Consider the following 8,545-nt stretch of genomic DNA (forward strand, 5'->3'; position numbering starts at 1 on the left):
CAGATTTGGGAGAACTGATGATAGCGTCATTGATGATCAGTGATTCATGTTCTGTGGGTTGCTGCCAGTTCCCAATCAGTATGTGATGCATGTTCCGGCACATGTTAATGACATTGTTACTCCCTACCTTGACGAGTGTGCTGGCCTCAATCAAGGAGGCATTCTGGACCAGCACCATGGTTAGGATCTGGTTAGAATTTTTAGAGTTAAGGAATAAATTATAAAATTATAAAATAAAACTAATTTTACTGTTCATGTTTACCTGCCCCACTTAAGATGTCACAATAGTTCCATAATCTTAAATTGTTGACAACAATGTTAGAAATGATGAGGAAATGTGAAAATAAAGCTGAATGAAACTTGTTACAACAAACAGGCATTACCATTATTTATGTTCTTTCTTTTTCTTTTCTTTTTGCTGCGTCATTGGCTGAGGAATGCTCAGTGCTTCTTTTGATGTTAATATACCCTCTTATTTAGAGTCAGTTGTTTTGCTTTATCCTCTTACAGTTTTTTTCTGAAACAGGATTAATCAGGTTTATCAGCTGAGGTCATCTCAGCTCAGACTGGCAAGCCCTTTATCCCATCATAAAGGTACAGTGTGTTCTCACTTCCTTTGAAAAGCTCCTTCTGAATTCCCACACATACCTGACGCCCATCCCATATGCCTCAACAAGAACCAGAGTGTGCTGGTGCCCCTGTGTTGCAGTCATGCAACCTGAATCTTTATCTGATACCAATTCATGCTTTCATACCTGGTTTTGGAAATAATGTGCACACACAGTCATGTTCCAACAGGTGAACACCAACACACCAAACATCCCTCCTCTACATTCCTGGGCAAGCTAGGGCGTCATGTCCCAACCCAGTCTATTAAAGTGGAAATTCACTGCCTACACTCTCGACCTCAGTCTTCAGTATGTTGCAGTAAACCATGTGTCAAACCTGTTTTTTTAGGTATATTTCTGACCATAAGGACAAATCATGTGCAATTGTTTGGCCTCAGCACAGAACATTCAGTACATGAACAATGTAGTCTCACTCTAGAAATGACTCTTCCAGTGATCTGTTGTCGTTCATACTGCATTGGCCGGAACAGGATAGTACAAGTACATTTTTATATTACAGGATAGGCTGTGTGTGTGTGTAAAACCCATTAGTGCTACTTAATTGTTGGCATTCTACCTACAGCACACAGAAAGTATGATAAATAGTAGAAAATAACAGGGTGGAAGTAGAAAAGGCTGAAGGAGTGCTGTTCAGTGTCTAAAGTGGATATTTTGCAAACAATAGCTGCATGTTTGGTGGATATTTCTACCAAATACAATCACATGCACATTGGATATTGTAAAAAAAAATGCATTCTTAGCGTTAGCTAAACTTATCGATAACGAAAAAATATCATTTTACTAGTATTAACCAGTTAGCTGTCATTTTTGCTTTTGAACTTCAATAACTAGCTCCACATGAAGCTAGTAAGTTGACTCAAATTATAAAATATGCATGGGAGAGCTAATACAACTTGCTTAGAATTAAATTTCATTGTTTAAAAAAATGTAATTCTTGATGTGGTATAAAAAGGTACAAAAGATTGAGACCAGTTTGAGTGCACAGTACCTTATGATACTGTGAGGTATCAAGGTATTTGCTCATGTATGATGGTTACAGACCAGGATATGGCCAACCCTCAACTCAGACATAATTCTCTGCCTCTGCTCCTGAAAGAGGAGCAAATATTCACACTGTAGTGAATCATCAGTACAGGCAAACAGAAACCTGAGTCAGTTCAGGTGTTTGAAGAAACAACCCAGTGAAAACAAGTTGTCATTCGGTCAAAATCAGCAACATTGTCTCCATTGATGTTCTCTGTTCTTTTCTACAATATGTCTTTTCTGAATCTGTCAAAGTTTGTCAACGTTCTTCCTGGCTGTGTTCAGGTGCAGACAGGAAGCTGGAGCAGTAAACACATGAGAACCCAGCCAGCCAGGAAGGCATCACTCTAACAGCTGAATAATGACAGCGGCTCTTCTTCCTCTGCAGGCTGCGGAGGCTCAACATGGGCCCAAGGATTCTCTGCAACTTTTACAGGTGCACCATTGAGAGTATTCTGACTGGCTGCATCACCGCCTGGTATGGCAGCTGCATCGCCCTGAACTGCAAGGCTCTACAGAGAGTGGTGAAGTCTGCTCAGTGTATTGCCAGGACAGAGCTGCCATCCATGGAGGACCGCTACACTTAGCGGTGTAGGAAGAAGAGCAACCAGATCGTTAAAGACCCCAGCACCCAAACCATTAACTGTCCTGCCTGCTGCCATCTGGCCGACGATTTTTTATATTTTATATTCTATTTTTAGTTGTATTTTTTTCTTGTGTAATTTCTGAGCATGGCTAGAGGGGAGCATTTCATTGCCAGCAACTGCTGAATGTAATTGTTGTGCATATGACAATAAACCCTTGAATCTTAGATCACTTCTGCTTGGACCCACTGTGGGCTAATGGCACAACGGATGTGAGTAAGAAGTTGGTGTGTGGAAATCAACACTTAACAGAAGCATCGTCTCTCCAAAAATAACCTGCCACTGATCTGAAAAGGCTGATTTGTTATATCCCACACAAGTCTTTTATTTTCCAATGGGTCTTTCATGGTCATGACTGTTTAGCGTTCCAAAATATTTAATCAACTTCATCTGTTTCTCGTCATCTTCGGAGCTGAGACTGGATAGTTTCTGAAGCCAGCAAGCTATAAATAAACATGACTTGCATCTTCATTGACCACGTTTAAGTGTTTTTTTCATCTGTGCCATGTGCACAAACCACCAGTAATGTAAATTCCAATGTATCTGTGAAAGTAATTCCACTAATCCAGCTCTTGCTTCATTCCGTCTACAAGACGGGCCTGAGCCGGCTTTACTTCCTGAGGAGGCTCGGGTCCTTCAATGTCTGCAACAAGATGCTGCAGATGTTCTATCAGTCTGTTGTGGCGAGCACCATCTTCTTTGCTGTGGTGTCCTGGGGTGCGGGCATCAGGACAAAGGATGCCAACAGACTGAACAAAATCATAAGGAAAGCAGAGTCTGTGGTTGGCTCTAAGCTTGTCACCATGGAGGAGGTGGTGGAGAACAGGATGCTGGCAAAACTGCTGGCAATCATGGACAATCCCTCTCACCCCCTCCACAAAACACTGGACAAGCTAAAGAGCAGCTTTAGCCACAGGCTCATCCAACCCCGCTGCTCTAAGGAGCGATACAGGAAATCGTTCATTCCAACCGCAATAAGACTCTATAACTCATCTACCTCTGTCAGAGCCACCATCACAGAACTGCACTAATATACCTATCACCCTTGCACCATGTACCCTGTACTACACTACGCCCCATATACTGGAACATTTACTTCTGTGATATGTGTTAATTTAAACCATTTTGATATTACAGACCATTTTATACAACAATATTGTCTTTCGCACACCCAGTCTACATATTCTTACACTGATAGTATATTGTATAGTCAAGTACTTATATTTATACCCTACTATATACTATATATCATATCATATTATATCATACTGTGTATATTCTCTGTATATTCTTCGTATATATAAGTCTATATACACATATTTATACATGTGTACATGTTATTATTATTATATTATTACTACTGCTATTACTATTATTATTATTATATATACTGTTGCTGCCATTATTACTATATACTGCTATTATATTGGTATAATTACTATCTATATAAATATATATTATGTTATATTGTATACTATATATATATATATATATATATATATATATATATATATATATATATACTGTACTACTATTCTTATAAACTATCTAACAATAACATTACCATCATATCATCATTACTATTACCATCATATTGCCACTGCACTACTTGTCTGCCTATTCATCTTGTGTTTCTGTTTTTGTTCTTTTTACCTCAATGTTTTGTTTTGTTCTATTGTATTGTGTTTTGTTGTGTTCTGATACACAAGCTGCTATCACGACTTAATTTCCCTCCGGGGATGAATAAAGTAATCTATCTATCTTTATGGGAAGTGGAACTAAGGGATGTTGTGGTTTCTTTGAATGCCTAGACATTGACATGGAGCCCTTGCAAAATTTACAAGAAGCCCTATCACTTCTTTTTTTTTCACAAGAAGCCGTATGACTTCTTGTAAATTCAATTCAACAAACTTAAATGTGTGGTACCCATAAGAGCCTCACTGGTCCAGTCATTAACCTACTTGTTGTATATAGATGCAAAATCCTGTGGATGATTGTTCACATGACCCTGCTTGTGGTTCACTCTGGGCCTACATGGAGCTCATTAAAAAAAATCCCATGGGCGCATGACATCTCATCACTCACTCATGTGTGACTGCCACCACAGTTCATGGTGGAAGTGGCATGTTATTTGTGTCTGTGTTATTGTGACAACTTGAGATATCTGGCTGTGATTCTGGCAGTGTGACGTTAGTCTGGTCCCTTTAGGTCCAGTGCTCCAATCAATATCGCTCAGAGATGGAGACCGGCACATTTGAAAAAGACACGACCCCCACACAAAGTATTATTTTAACAATATTCTGACACACAAGAGAACTGTGAGCTCACATTTTAAGCAACGGTGTTTGTGTGGTAGTATGTGGTAATAATTTTTGTTGAAGTAGTCATTATTTCATTGTATACGATTATATTCAGTCTCCAAACACTTGGTACAGTGTCACAGACGCACATACTAGAGATGCCATTAGTGTTTTTCCCAGAAAACAACCTGATCTCAGTTTGAGACATACACCGATATTAGAGTCCATCACTGAGGAAATGTAACATAGGGTGTTCAGTATTACATAATTGTTGACTGCAACTAGCCAGTCAAGTCTCAGCTCAGTTAGCACAAGTGTTACTATCCTGTCCTATTTGTGTCTTCGCTGTAACAGATAGAACATTTCAAATTTGAAAAAATAAAAACAACAAAAAATGAAAACAAAGTAGAAATTAAGACAGCAATAGAAATGTAATGTTGAAATGAAATCAATCATTCAGACTAAGAACTCCCTCTCCATGTCTACCTCAGCCTACTCATCTGGGACACAAAAAAATGCTGTCCAAGTTTAAATAAGGTTCTGTGTTTGTTATCTCTGGCTTCTCCAGGGCTGTAGATGACAGCAGAGATCAATCCAACTGAGAGGTTCACTGTTTCCCAGCGAGTCTCTGAAGCACAGACTCCTCTTGATGTCTCTACTATCAAGCAAACACAGTGTAGAGCTGTTACTACTGTAATGTCTCTAAAATGTGTACTGGTATTGGTAAATGAAAAAATACAGTATATATAAAGCACAATATACAGAAAAATCATTAATAAAAATCACTATTGTATATATAGAGAGATATCTTCTTAAATTCAGAAGTTTTTGGACACAGCATGCAAGTCACAGTATTTTCTGATCTGTATATGTATGTGCGGAAACTTATAGATGTAAGGCCTTGTCACCTGTTATTGTTATATCATAGTATATTAACATAATTAATTAATAAATGGGGGCAGAGAGACAGAGTGCTCAGTGCTTCTTCATGTTTATTAGCATTCAGGACCTTTTGTCCACAGGCTGCTCCTGACTGGAATCATTGAACTATGTCAAATATTTGCGTGTATATTTGTAAGTGTCAGCAGCATACCAGCAGGATACCATGAGCTTCACAGCACCCCAAACCTTTCCCTCAGAGAGTTTGACAAAGTATTTCCTGCAATCTTGTATAGTTAGCATAGCAGGGTCTGTTGTTCCAGCTGTCTGATTACTAAATGAGTTGTGAGATGACAGTTCACACGGAGGAGAGGCTGAGAGCAGAACAAACCTTATCTGGGGTGTTCAGTGGTCAATTTAATACTTTTGTGACTGTTTTGGGTGGAAACAGATCCAAATAAGGTTTAGACATTTAGATCATGGACATTCTCATGTCTCTATTTCAAACATCTATGTGCCTCACTGAAAATATCCAGATGGGGCTCTGAACACAAGCTTTACAACGTTCCAATCTCAGTCTCTAGTCTCATGTCGACGTGTTTTGTAAGGCTATCTCAGAATCATCTCTGTTTTGTCTGATCCTGGATGTGACATTATGTTGAGTTGTCCAAATCCTGCTGGATTTGTTTAACCTCGTTTTTTGCAGCCCACCCTGCCCTAACAGGAAATAAACAAAAGAGAAGAGGATTTCAAGCTACAGGTCTCCACTGAATAAACATAAAATTCATCTCCTCAAGTTCATCTGGGGGGTCATTTCCATAGGGTGGCTCTCATGAGGAAAATGTTTTGGCCAAGCTCAGCTAAGAATGTGACATTTTATATATAAACCTGAAAGACCAGAAATGTCATATTTATTGGGTGGCTATAAAGATGAAGATTTAGTCTCCAACTTTTTCCAGCTTTAATCTAAATTGGAGAAAAAAGACAATTTTAGCCTTTTAACTAGGAGTAAAGTAACTAACAGGATCTTTTTGGGGTTTTAGGCAGAGGTGGCAAAATTACTCAAATTCTTTACTTAAGTAGAAGTACAGATACTTGAGTAAAAAAAGACTCTGGTAAAAGTAAAAGTACTGATACAACTACTTTACTCTAGTAAAAGTAAGAAAGTACAGGCTCTGAAATGTACTCAAGTACATAAGTAAAAAAGTAAAAATGAATTTTTTACTTCAACAATACACAATGCTTTATTTTGATAACTCTGCAAAACTAAAAAAAATGCTAGGCACATATAATGGGATAGTTTTCCTCTTTTGGTAACAACCTGCACAGAACTGGACACAATCTAGCTTTGCTGCCAAATTTCAGACAGAGTAATAAAGACTGAAGTGAACCATGGTCCTGCATGAGCACCTGGATCATTTTGTACAGGGATTAAATGGATGGGGAATGTATTTGTGTTGATTTAGTCCCTGCCCTTTGTACACACCCCCTGTCACTACCATAGATTGGATGGTTTAGTGAGGTCGTCTGAGGTCCTCTCTGTCTTGTTATGTCTTTTACGTCGTGTCATCATCCGTGGAGGTTGAAACAAGTAACGAGCCAGTTTTGAGAATTTAAGGACTATAAAGTGCAGATATTTGTGTTTAAATATAGGAAGTAAAAGTATAAAGTTGTCAGGAAAATTCTTCTCTGATTATACAAACTGGGACATTTTGAAATTGCAGTTGGTCTCCTGATTGCTCCTGGCTGAGTCATATAGTTTATGTATTAATCTCCTACGCACCAAAAATCCCCATCATTAACAAGTATTTAGTTCACCCAGCCTGTGAAAGGTTGTAGCCATTTCACAAAGTCTCTAATACTAGGGCGGCTGTGGCTGAGGGGTAGAGTGGTCATTCTCCAACCAGGGGGTCAGCAATTCAATCCCCAATCTTCCCAATCTGCATGCCAAAGTGTCCTTGAGCAAGATGCTGAACCCCAAATTTCCCCATAGAATAACAAAAAGTACTGCTAATAGATGCACTGTATGAATGTGTGTGTGAATGGCAAAAACTGTAGTGTAAAGCGCTTTGAGTGGTTTTCAAGACTAGAAAGCGTTATATAAGTACAACCACTTATTAATTACAATTTTCTCAATTAGTGGAGTAGTAAATCAAGGAAGGCAGTTTTGTCCAGTTAAGGGGTGGCTGTGCTCAGGGGCTAGAGCAGTCGTCCTCTAACCAGAAGGTCGGCAGTTTGATCCCAGTCTTCCCTTGGGCAAAATACTGAACCCTCTTCTCATTGAGAAAGAAGAGAAAACTGCACATAGATACACTGTATGAATGGGTAAATGTAAAACAGTACGCTTAACTGCTTTAAGTATTTGTGATCAAGACTATAAGCTCTATAAATACAGACCATTTATATGGAGTTTATGTAATAAGGCCAAGAGGTTACATGTCATGTGTAGTGTGTTTGTGTGTGCATAGATGTTGTAGAGCGTACTATTTCGTAGTCTAATGAGAGTCAATTTTCAAACCAAATATACTATATTGTCCTATAGGGAAATTTGTCTTGGGCCAAAGTACAGCAGTTGCAGAACAGTACATTGAACAACAAACAACAACAACAACTCTACACAGGGTAATAATAATGAAAATATGAAGACAATACAATTTTGATGGGTAGCTGTCTGTTTGCTTTGGGGACTTCGTCAAGGGAGAGAGGGTGAGGGCTGATTAGGTTTGGGTTAGATGTTGATATTATTTGAAAGAGACTCCATGTTTCCTGTCAGTCGGTTGTTTGTGTTAGTTAACAACAGGAAAGTCCTTGGGAGACGTATTTCCTCAGATTTTGGCTCACACAATCTGTAGGCTCTGGCTGTGTTTGTCTCTCTGCTCTGATTGAACCAGACATAAGGAGTGACTAAATATGTGTCTAACAGGAGTGGTGTAATTCCAACTGGTGAAACTGGTGCTGCTATTATTAATAACACAATTACATCTATAAATATCACTCTTATTATTTTCCATTATAACAACCATGACAGAGCTTAAATATAATGGTTGCACAGCTATTCCTGGTATTGCTC

The 8,545-nt window shown here is 38.7% G+C and overlaps 1 long non-coding RNA gene across 1 annotated transcript; it reads left to right on the plus strand.

Moving 5' to 3' along the window:
* The first annotated feature begins 297 nt into the window (after positions 1–297).
* LOC138406058 (uncharacterized) lies at positions 298–2,463 on the plus strand. Its single transcript, XR_011239724.1, has 2 exons — positions 298–917; positions 1,938–2,463. It is a non-coding gene; the product is annotated as an uncharacterized lncRNA (long non-coding RNA).
* Positions 2,464–8,545: the final 6,082 nt, after the last annotated feature.

The sequence above is a fragment of the Paralichthys olivaceus genome, chromosome 21, assembly GCF_024713975.1.
Source record: "Paralichthys olivaceus isolate ysfri-2021 chromosome 21, ASM2471397v2, whole genome shotgun sequence".
In the NCBI taxonomy this organism is placed as follows: Eukaryota; Metazoa; Chordata; class Actinopteri; order Pleuronectiformes; family Paralichthyidae; genus Paralichthys; species Paralichthys olivaceus.